Below are 11258 nucleotides of genomic sequence, written 5' to 3'. Positions count from 1 at the left end.
TACAGGACCATATATACGTGCATCATCATTGTTACCATGCATCCTCCTCATCTGCAAGAGCGACTGCAGTGAGCAGACACGCCTGTAGGTGGTTGGAGAAAGAGAAAAATTGTGACGTCACACACCCGAGGGGATGCTGAGAGCCGGCGTTTTAGCCACTGTGATGGAAAAATTTATATTTCACAGGTATAACATAGGTTACACATTGTGTGAATTACTTTAAGGCCTTTTGTAGAGCTTCAACATTTGCATCCGAGCACATCCTGCTGTCCCTTCAAAGATGGTGGAACAGCAGGAGGCTATCTGTAACCTGGGGTTAGGGACAGTGTCGGGGCAGTGTCAGAGGAGGTCATTCTTTGATCAAAGCTTTACCTTCATGGGATAAGGGGACATCAGGATGTCCCACCAAATGGCTGACCCTAGGAGGTTGTCTCGCATGGGTGTGACAAACCGTGCCAGAAGATTGGGTGTGTAGACTAACCCCCATACATGAGGGTGGCATCGGGGGAGTGACAAGAAAGTCTCTTTTCTCTTGTAATGTAATTCATTTGCATGCTATGGAGTATAAAAGTTCCCGCCGAGAGACCACTCTTGGCCAGACACCTACAGACCGCCATGCATACTGTGTGTTGTCTGACCCCTTTGTTTTGCAAAGGTAATAAAAACTGCCAGAGCTATGTATTTATTTCAGGCATTCTCTATCCTACTTAGGATGATAGAAATTTTTTCCACAACACCACGAGGGCCAACTTTGTCAAGCGACAGCTGACGGGATTTCCTTTTCCCTCCTGGCTTGAGCAATTGGACTTTGGGCAAGGTTCCAGACCCAGGGATTGGATGGAGAAGTGGATGCGCGTCCGTGAGTGGAACCGCGGCTTTCACCTCTGTTTTGTGGACAAGCACTGACTCTTCGGGAACTTTGGGACACTTGCGGGGTGGGGGGTACACTTTCGGGATTAATTTGGGTGTTTCATGGTTGTCTTTGTTGGCGGGTGGGACGTTGAGTTAGTTAGTTGGTTAGTTAGTTAGGTTGGTTGGGAGGGGATGACATGCGGGGTTGGTTTTGGTGTAATTAAACTGCCGTGGTGTGGCAACCCAACATTTTCGACAGTTTCCTTTTTTTTTCTTATAGCTGATATCCACTCCCCCCGCGACCTTCCTTTTTGCGTTGTAGCCTCGTTACCTCCATAGGAGGCCGCGATCGTTACAAAGTTGAGTAGCAAAGCAAAAAGGCGTGTATGGTACTCGCAGACAAGTCCTACTGATACAAAGTGGTTTGGAGGTCAGGGGTCTAATGACCTGGAAGCTGTTGATAATAGTTCATATAAAATCCTAGCAGAGTTGAGTAGCAAAGTAAAAAGGCATGTATGGTACTAGGAAACCATTCCTACTGATAGAAAGTGGAGGTCAAAGATCACATGACCTGGAAGCTATTGATAATGATTTGTGTAAAAAAATAATCACGAATCCTAGTAAAGTTAAGTACCAAATCAAAAAGGTGTGTATGGTACTAACAGACAATTCCTTTTGATACAAAGTGGTTTGTAGGTCAAAGGTCATATGACCTGGAAGGTATTGATAATGACTTGTGTAACAAATTCATATTAAATCTGATTAAACATTATTTGAAAAACAAAAAGGTGTGCATAGTACTACGAGGCCAGTTTTCACATGAAATGGATTTATTGTAAGTCATTCAAAATATTAGCCCAATAATTCAATCAATACATTTGTCAATGATTTTTTTATGCAGCATAGCACGTGCATAACAGCCAAATTTCACAGATGGAGTTAATATACTGCTTTTTAATACTCCAGCAATACTTTGTGCAGAAGGTATTAACACAGTAACCCAAAGTTCAGCAGCTGGACAGGGCAGCACAGGACATGAGATGGGGACAATGAAAACAATCCGACAAATGGTGTCCCTTTAGCAGTTCCAGTTGTTTTGAGGATACAGGCTGTCAACCAGTCTGGTGGCCCTGGAGCAAATAGACCAGTGTCTTTTCCCTGAAGGCAGCGAGAACACCACTCAAATAATTAATCTATTATAGCTCACCAACAGTGACAAGGTATGCATTGTAATATTAATATAAGGTGATTAACATAAAGTGATTTGAAGTGCCAAGGTCGCATGGCCTGCATGCTATAATACAAAATCTTTCAATTTTTAATGTTAAAATGTCATATGAAGCCCAATAAAATATAAAACTTCTAAAAATGGGCTTCAGAATCAGAAAAGGTTTATTGCCATGTATGATCAAACACATACGAGGAATTTGTTTTGGTATAGTAGGTGCAGACACATCTATTTAAAAAAGAATGAAAAATACAAAATATGAGAAATACTAAATATACAGAATAACAGTATAGATATATGTACACAGTCTGTTTTTTGTTTGTTATTCCGGAAGTGCAGTCTGATTGTCCAAACTGAGCGTTAATGTAACGTATACAATGAAAGTGTCAAAGTGGCAGGATGAGGCAGAGGTGGGGTGTGAAGAGTGTCAGGTGGGGTTCCGGGCTTTGTTGATGAGACTGACAGCAGACGGGAAGAAACTGTTCTTGTGGCGTGAGGTTTTGGTCCTGATGGACCGCAGCCTCCTGCCAGAGGCGAGCGTCTCGAAGAGTCTGTGTCCGGGGTGAGAGGGATCGGCCACAATCCTTTCTGCACACCTCAGGGTCCTGGAGGCGTACAGATCTGGAGGGACGGGAAATTGCAGCCAATCACCTTCTCTGCACACCAAATTATTATTTGACACGGTTGTGGATCAATTTCTGGTGTGATTTAATTTTTTTTTTAGCAAACTCTCTTCAATGGAATAGAAATGAATGGAAATTTATTGACGGTCCCTAGTCCGAACAAGCGGCATAGAGGGCGGGACTTCCGTGTGAGCTCCCCGCAGCAGGAGAGAGCAGCCCGGCCGGCACAGTGAGGGGAACGACCGCCGTTTCTATGGAGGAGAATATCCAACGTGAAACTAACTTCACCACGGTGTCACAGATTTCGGTTTTCCTGAGCGAAAGCCTTCATCTGGTGCTTTAGATCGATGGATGAAAACTATCCTCTGCTATGACTGCCATGTCACCCTGCTTATTTATGACAGTTTTGAACTGGGGACCTTTCACAGGTTAGGGGCACATGGTTACCACAACACTATGGAAATCATATGAAGTGCTGAGCTTTGAACAGGATTGGTGAAATAATGCCAGTCTGAGTGGCCACAAGTGAGAATTATTCCTTGTGCGCATTTCCTTGTGGTCTTTTCCCTTAATGTATATATAGAAATAAACATAAAAATGAAATCTATAGGAACATTAATAAAAACTAAAATAAGCATGTGTAAAACTATAAAAACATTTGGTTAAGATCCAAAATAAAAGGTATAGGGTATAAAATAATCATTAAATAAAAGTCAAGTTCAAAAGTTAAAAAAAGAGTATACTAGGAGCAAGAGTTAAAAGCCAAATTAAATAGGCGGGTTTTGAGCCTATTTGTAAAAATCTCAACGTTCTCTACGGCCCTCAGGTCCTCCAGCAGGCTGTTCCACAAACGGGGCCATAAAACTGGAAAGATGCCTCATCGTGTGTGTCCATGTTTTAACTCTGGAAATACATAACAGGCCGATGTCGGAGGACCTGAGGGTCCGCGAGGGTTCGTAACTTATAAGTAATTCAGAAAGATAAGAAGGCCCACAACCCCTGAGACATTTAAAAACCATTACGAGAACCTTCAAATCGAACCTGAAACATACAGGGAGCCAATGCAGTGATTTTAGAAGCAGTGTAATATGCGCCTGCCTTCTGGTCCTCGTCAGCACACATGCATCAAAAGTTGTTCTGTAAAAGTTGTAGACTTGTGATGTTTCTTTTAGGAAGACCAGAAAGCAGGGCATTGCATTAGTCAATACGACTGGAAATAAAAGCATGCATCAGCATCTCTCTCTAGCTTCTGGATTGTTGCTTTTTTCTTGTCTTGCCAAATAGGACCTCTCTCTCGAACCCATTTTACTCTTGGCAAAACAGTGACAATCCAGATCCTAACCTCAAACTACTGCTATTTTTGTTTTGTTTTGAGAGTTATTACTTTTATTGTTTTATGAGTTCTTATCTTGACACATTCTTGCAGGATTAACAGAAACATCTGCAGGCAGGGTTGCTGTTGGCGCATCCAGGCACCTCCAGGACCTGGGGGTCACTGGGGGTCTGAGATCAGGGTCACAGGAACATTCCCTCTTCAGCACAGTCAAACACTTTCTATTGTCTAAGCAAATGGATATGAGGGTGATAACTGACATTATATTCATTCTATCTACATTTTATTCTAACAAAAGGAAAACGTGCATGACAGCCTTTTCAATTGATTTGAGTCTAAAATTCAAGCTTTGCTCACAGACAAATTTGAAGCAGCTGGAATGAGCAATCTGCACCTCCGAATCTGAGTTTATGGTTCTTGCCCAGAAAAGCATAGCTCACAGCCGTAACGGTATCGTGGTTCGTACTCTGTGTTGTGGCCGCAGCAACCCTGGTCGAATCAGGGTCATGGCAGGTGTGTGTTGCTTTTGGAATTGTATTGTCTGTCCACTTGTGTGGTGATATACAAATACACTAGTTTTGACCACACCTGTATCACATCAGTAAACATCATTAGTAGTGATGAGGTGCCAGGGCTTCGAAGTGTGTGTCGAAAAATCGAGTGGGCACTTCTACAAAGCGTGTACCAAGGCTTGATTCATTTGAGGGAGGGGCCAGAATTGTACCACATGACCTTCACCCATCCATGGTAAGGTTAATAGTACTACATTATAATAGTAACATATTACAGTATAAACAACACAACCATGAAGCTAGCCATATCACATGATACATGGCATTTATGGACAAGAAAACATTCAGTATTTTATATATACTGTATATTTTATCTTACACTTTGTAGATTAATCATTCGGTTATACATTTTTTTGTGGTACATAATTTCCAAGAGCCAAAACAGATCAGCATTCAATGCATCACACATGAAGATTCATCCGCCTGTAATTCGATCCACGGCCAGCAGGTGGTTTCGTGTGCACATGAAGATTCAAGAAATGAATCCATTCTCTAACCAGTTGACTGAAATGGTTCCAAGCCTCATGGGGCTTCATTGCTGATGCTAATGATTCATTAGCATGCTGTAAGATTTTAGTTTTTAAAATGGCCTCTTACTAGCCCAGGATAGCCATAGCCTCTGAAGCGCACCCCAGACCAGACAGTCCAACAGTATTTTCCCCAGCACACACACAACAGGCCTTCCACCCAGCAATTCACCAGCCCCTTTTACCCGTGAAGGGCCAACCATAATTCCCCAATGAGAGGGTGAGGCAATTTATCTAAAAGGTACCATATTTACAATTTCAACACTTTTCTTTTATGTTCCAAAAGCCTTTCAATATTAGCACACTTAAGTTCCACTTTCTGGATACATTTTAAGCACTAGACTACATTTAACTACATTTACCCAGAAACTATACAGTTAACCCCCCCCACCCCCTCCTCCAGGTGATACTTGGGAGAGTCCAATCAAGGTGATCAGCCTCTAGCCTGCACTCCCATGGGCGCACCTCCATGCTTGTGCCCCGATCAATCACCTTCTCGTAAGAAAGGAGAAACTGATGAGAAATTAGGAACCAAACCAATGACTTCTAAATGAAAACTAACTAAGGTGGCAATGAAACAACTTAAATGGCAAACAAATATAATTAAAGTACTAACCAGGATGTATGTGTAAATAACAAAAGCCAGCTATATACACAAATAAGTAAACATGGCCGTGTGTAGGTGGGGCATACACCTGATCAAAGAGGGATGATTGGCAGCTCCCTCACACATGCAATCAATCAAAGTATAAGGTACGATGTCGGAGATCAAGAACGCTTTTGTTGGCAAGAAACAGCCATAACATACCACTTGGAGAATACAGGTATCAAACCCACTATCTCCTGCATGTAAAGCAAGAGCTCTGTCCTTTGAGTTCATTCCCGCCGGTGCACAAGAAGGCTGCCACAGTTTCTGCAACACCAAAACACTAATTAAGACTCATTTGGAGTCAGCCCCAATCTGCCCCCACTTCGGACACATCGTCGTGTTTCATTGTTTGGCAACTGCTTTGTGACTTCACCAGTCCCCTTAAAAGCCCCTTCCTTCAGGTTTCCATAGTGTAGTGGTTATCACGTTTGCCTCACACACAAAAGGTCCCCAGTTCAAAACTGGGTGGAAACATGGCCTTTCAAGACCTCCTTTTACAAAAAAATCAAGATGACAAATAAGAACAAGGATATGTGCTTGATGTCTGAAGGTGTGTACACGAGCATCCATCCCCAGTTTGGACACACAATCCATATTTCCCGGATGACTGATGGGCTAGGAATACATAACAGGTCGGTGTTCGAGGACCTGATGGACCGCGAGGGTTCATCACGTAAAAGAAATTCAGAAAAATAAGAAGGCCCACAACCCCTAAGGCATTTAAAAACCATTAAGAGAACCTTCAAATGGATCCTGAAACATACAGGCAAAGATATCTTTCAGATGTATCAATAAAAATGCTGAATCGCCCAATATGGGGCTCGAACCCACAACCATGAGATTAAGAGTCTCATGCTCTACGGCTGAGCTAATCAGGCCTTTTGCTATTCTAGATATAATTTTTTGTTCTGTTTTTATTGATGCGGCCATCCTGATGTTTGATCAATTCCACAGCTGACCTAGTTTCTCAGGGAACAGAAGGAGCGAGACCTGTAGGGTCAGGATGGCCAAGTGGTCGAAGGCGCTGCATTCAGGTTGCAGTCTCTAATGAGGTGTGTGTTCAAATCCCACTTCTGACAGTGCGGGGCCGCAAGTCTTTCCAGTTCCAGTTAAAAGCCTGGCTCCTCATGTAGTTTCCATAAAGTACCAAGGTATTGTCCTGTTGCCCTTGTATTTTGAGGGCAAAAGGAGGCGTTTGCAAGAGGACCTCAGACCTGGTCACCTGAACAGGGACTTGAATCCGGGACACTCAGATCAAAAGTTTCATGTTCGGGACCAAATGGTCCTTCGAGCCGAATATCTTCCCAGTGACCTGCAAGATCCAGAGGGAGGCAGGGATGTTCTGTGCCTCCATTGTCGAGGCGGCAGTGGCCCTAAGGTGGTCAGGGCCTGTCGTGGCGGTAATCCTAGAACCTGTTGGTGGATACCGTTGGTGAGGGATGCCGTCAAGCTGAAGGAGTTCTATTGGGCCTTTGTGGCTCATGGGACTTCAGCTGACAGGAACCGACAGACCAAGCGATCCGCGGCTTTGGCATTCGCTGAGGCAAAAACTCTGACATGGGAGGAGTTTGGAGAAGCCATGGAGAAGGACTTCCGGACGGCTTCGAAGAGATTCTGGACCACCATCCGGCGTCTCAGGAAAGGAAAGCAGTACACAGTGAAGACGCTGTCAAACGCTTGGCTGTACTCATTTGCCTCAAAACAACAAGACCTTCGATAGCTCATTTGGAAGAGCGGAGGACTGTAGTGGTTCAAGCTGGCATCCTTAGGTCGCTGGTTCAAGTCCGGCTCGAAGGACAAGCTGTTTCTTATGTTATGTCTGCCAGGAAAGAATGGCAATACCTTCTTGTCTGAAGGACCTCCACTTCCCTGTCAATGGAGTTGGACTTGAGTCTTTGTCACGCAGTCTGAAATTGGCAAACGGAGTAATTCTGATTGAGTGATCATTTGAGTGTCTATTTGAATACGTTTCATCTCAACTCCTGTTGGGAAAGGACAGCCATTTCCGTGAGAGCACAAGACCCCTGGATTGTACCCGAAAATACTTTGCGCTCAACAGAGAGTAAAGTTGTTGTCCTGGTTTGCAAAGCCTCCATTGTAACGCCAGAAGGTGCCAGTCACATTCAAAACAAAGGGTTCCATGGTGTAATGGTTAGCACTCTGGACTCTGAATCCAGTGGTCCAAGTTCAAGTCTTGGTGGAACCTACTTGCCCTGCAGCAATTGAGTGTTTGGACTGAGTCTTCCTGTAAGAGTATGATGACTTATTGACTTACTCTACAAATCAGTGGTAACTGTGGATCAGGATGAGGTCCCCAAACGACGCCAATGTCTGTGACAGCTGATGTCAAGGATCAGCTGATCAGAAGATACTTGGTTTGTGTGCGGGGCCACAAGTCTTTCCAGTTCCAGTTAAAAGCCAGTCTCCTCATGTAGTTTCCGTAGAGTACCAAGGGATTATCCTGTTGCCCTCGTAGTTTGAGGGCAAAAAGGAGGCGTTTGCAAGTGGACTTATGACCTGGTCACCTGAACAGGGACTTGAATCCAGTTTCATGTTCAGGTGACTGGCTCAACCTTTGTCTTGTCTGACCATGAACAAGATATTTGCCTTGTCCATGTGGGCTGTTTAAGACCTCAGTCCATCTTGGAGGTGGAAATTTCGGGACCAGGGCTTCTTCATCTCAACAAGGACAAGTCTAGAGAACACGGCCAGGATTAGGTTTGGGGTATTTGTCTGACGCTGATGGATAGATCCTGGACTCAATTCTGATCCCAACATCTCTTCGACAAAAAATGTATTACGGAAAAGGATTCCTATGAGAATGCAGGTATCAATTCTGCTACTTCTCACATGCTAAGCGAGCGCTCTACCATTTGAGCTAATTCCCCTGCTGTTGCAGCGTTGGCAGAGAAGGTCCAGTCTCAGAACTATTTTGGTTCCTTTGCTGGACTACGTCAAAGCGACACAGTCTCTGCCTTTCAGAGTGCTCCCTTAAAGCAGTCCCTGGTGGTCTAGTGGCTAGGATTTGCAGCTCTCACCGCCGCGGCATTGGTTCGATTCCCGGTCAAAGAATTGAGATTTGGATAGGTTTTGACTGGAGATAGAGTCGCCAGATGGTCAACCTCCCACCTGTAGGCAGACTCGTCACCCACATTACTGAGGCCACATCGGCGATGACGACAGGACTTGGCACAGACATAGCTTCACCCTTCCCCCACTTTTGGCACCAACTGAAAAAGCAAGAACCAAAAACTCTGACTTGGAGGTGCTGATTGCTGCTTCCAGTTGCTTCCTATTCGTCTGTGAGCAACACTTGAATTTTAGAGTCAGGTTCATTGAAAAGGTTTGCAAGCTAGCCAGGACCAGCGGCATCCACCTGCAGGAGGATTTGGTGGTCCTTCTCCAACTGGACAACATCTGCCACAGTCCAGGGCGGTGGCAACTTCTGATTGGCCGGCCTATGCCGCATCTGCACAATCTGAAATATGTCAAAACAACTAGGCAGGAAGAGAAGGGGGCTTTTTGCAGCTGCGCCGTTCTAAGACGCGCTTAAAATGGTAGACCAACAGGGAGTATGATAATTAATCTCAAGTCTATAATTTATTGATGTGTTTTATTCGTATTTCTGTCGTCAGTCGCTTCAGGATGACAGCAGTTCGCAGATAGCGCTTAAAGATGACCCTAACCGTTCGACCGAGGACCAACCCAAATTCTCCACTCAAAACCTGTCCAAATGTCAGTTTCCTGACCGGGAATCGAACGTTATGGCTGCACTCTGAGAGACTGTGTCACTTTGACGTACTCCAGCAAAGGAACCAAAATAGTTGTTAGACTGGACCTTCTCTGCCAACGCTGCTCCAGCAGGGGAATTAGCTCAAATGGTAAAGCGCTCGCTTAGCATGTGAAAGGTAGTGGGATCAATGCATTCTACATAATTTCTTTTGTTTTTTGTGATGAAATTTTCCCAAGTAGCGCTTGCTTAGCATGTGAGAAGTAGGGGGATCAATGCCCACAGTCTCCAAGGAGTTATTTGCCCTTTGTAGAAGAGAAGTTGGGATTGGATCTACATCCGACAAATACCTTAAACCAGAACAAAATTCTCAGCGATGACTGAACATCTTGCTCCTTCTGTTCCCTGAGAAACTAGGACAGCTGAGGAATTGATCAAACATCAGGAAGGCAACATCAATAACAACAAAACAAAAAATGATGTTCAGGGCATAAAAAGGCCCGATTAGCTCAGTCGGTAGAGAATGACACTCTTAATCTCAGTGTCGTTTGTTCGAGCCCCACATTGGGCGATTCAGCGCTTTTATTGATACATCTTGAAGGTGATTATTCATTATATTGTTTTAATTTATTATACTCATCTCACAGTTTGTCTTGATACACCCACATGCCCGCATGGCTGCACTCTGAAAGGCAGAGACTGTGTCGCTTTGATGTACTCCAGCAAAGGAACCACAATAGTTATGAGACTGGACCTTCCCTGCCAACAGCAGCGGAATTAGCTCAAATGGTAGAGCGCTCGCTTAGCATGTGAGAGGTTGCGGGATCAATGCCCGCATTCTCCATAGTCTCTTCTGTTTTTTGTGATTAAATGTTCCAAGTACCGAACACTAATCTGGGCCCCAATCCCGATATCTAGGCCAAATACAGCCATAGGTATCACCCTAAACCCAGTCCTAACTGCATTCTCCAGTCTAGCACCTTGTCTTGTCTTGTTTTGGGATCAATGCCCGCAGTCTCCTAGGAGTTCTTTGCCTTTTGTAGAATAGATGTTGGGATTGGATCTACCCCTTAGCATTCGACAAATACCCCAAACCCGGGGAATTGCCTCAAATGGTAAAGTGCTTGCTTAGCATGCGAGAAGTAGCAGAATCCATACCCGCATTCTCCAAGGAATCCTTTGTATTTTGTAAAAGAGATGTCGGGATCGGAAATGAGTCCACGATCGATCCCTCAGCATCAGACAAATACCCCAAACCTAATCCTGGCCATGTTCTGTAGACTAGTCTCTTGTCATGGCATAATGAAGAATCCCAGTCCGTGATTTATTGTTCTAAAGTAGCGCTTCAAGGTGACCCCAACCATTCCACCGAGGCCGAAGACAAATCCTATCTCCAGGAAAAACCAATCCAGCCGCAGCAGTGAGAGCACTGAATCCTAGCCACTAGACCACCAGGGACTGCTTTTGGTCTGCACTCAGACCACAGGAGGAAGATAAAAGAGATTGGTTTCACATTTAAAACTTCTCCTCACTGCCTGAACAAGGACTTGAACCCTGGACCCTCAGATTAAAAGGCTGATGCTCTACCAGCTTAGCTATCCAGGCCCTTGATAAACGAGGACAACTCAATGAAGACAAAATCTTCTGGCATACTGTACTTGTCCTTGCAGAGATGAAGAAGCCCCGGTCCCGAAATGTCCACCTCCAAGATGGACGGAGGTCTTAAACTGCCCACATGGACAAG

General features: G+C 44.5%; 3 non-coding genes across 3 annotated transcripts; all 3 read left to right on the top strand.

Moving 5' to 3' along the window:
- The first annotated feature begins 6185 nt into the window (after positions 1–6185).
- trnav-cac (transfer RNA valine (anticodon CAC)) lies at positions 6186–6258 on the top strand. Its single transcript has one exon. It is a non-coding gene; the product is annotated as a tRNA-Val (tRNA).
- Positions 6259–7494: 1236 nt separating this feature from the next.
- Positions 7495–7581, top strand: trnay-gua (transfer RNA tyrosine (anticodon GUA)). Its single transcript is given in 2 exon segments — positions 7495–7531; positions 7546–7581. It is a non-coding gene; the product is annotated as a tRNA-Tyr (tRNA).
- Positions 7582–7918: 337 nt separating this feature from the next.
- On the top strand, positions 7919–7990 carry trnaq-cug (transfer RNA glutamine (anticodon CUG)). Its single transcript has one exon. It is a non-coding gene; the product is annotated as a tRNA-Gln (tRNA).
- The last annotated feature ends 3268 nt before the right edge of the window (positions 7991–11258 follow it).

The sequence above is a fragment of the Doryrhamphus excisus genome, unplaced genomic scaffold (assembly GCF_030265055.1).
Source record: "Doryrhamphus excisus isolate RoL2022-K1 unplaced genomic scaffold, RoL_Dexc_1.0 HiC_scaffold_24, whole genome shotgun sequence".
In the NCBI taxonomy this organism is placed as follows: Eukaryota; Metazoa; Chordata; class Actinopteri; order Syngnathiformes; family Syngnathidae; genus Doryrhamphus; species Doryrhamphus excisus.
Note: the sequence above shows the minus strand (reverse complement) of the source record. Positions and strands in the feature narration are given on the sequence as shown.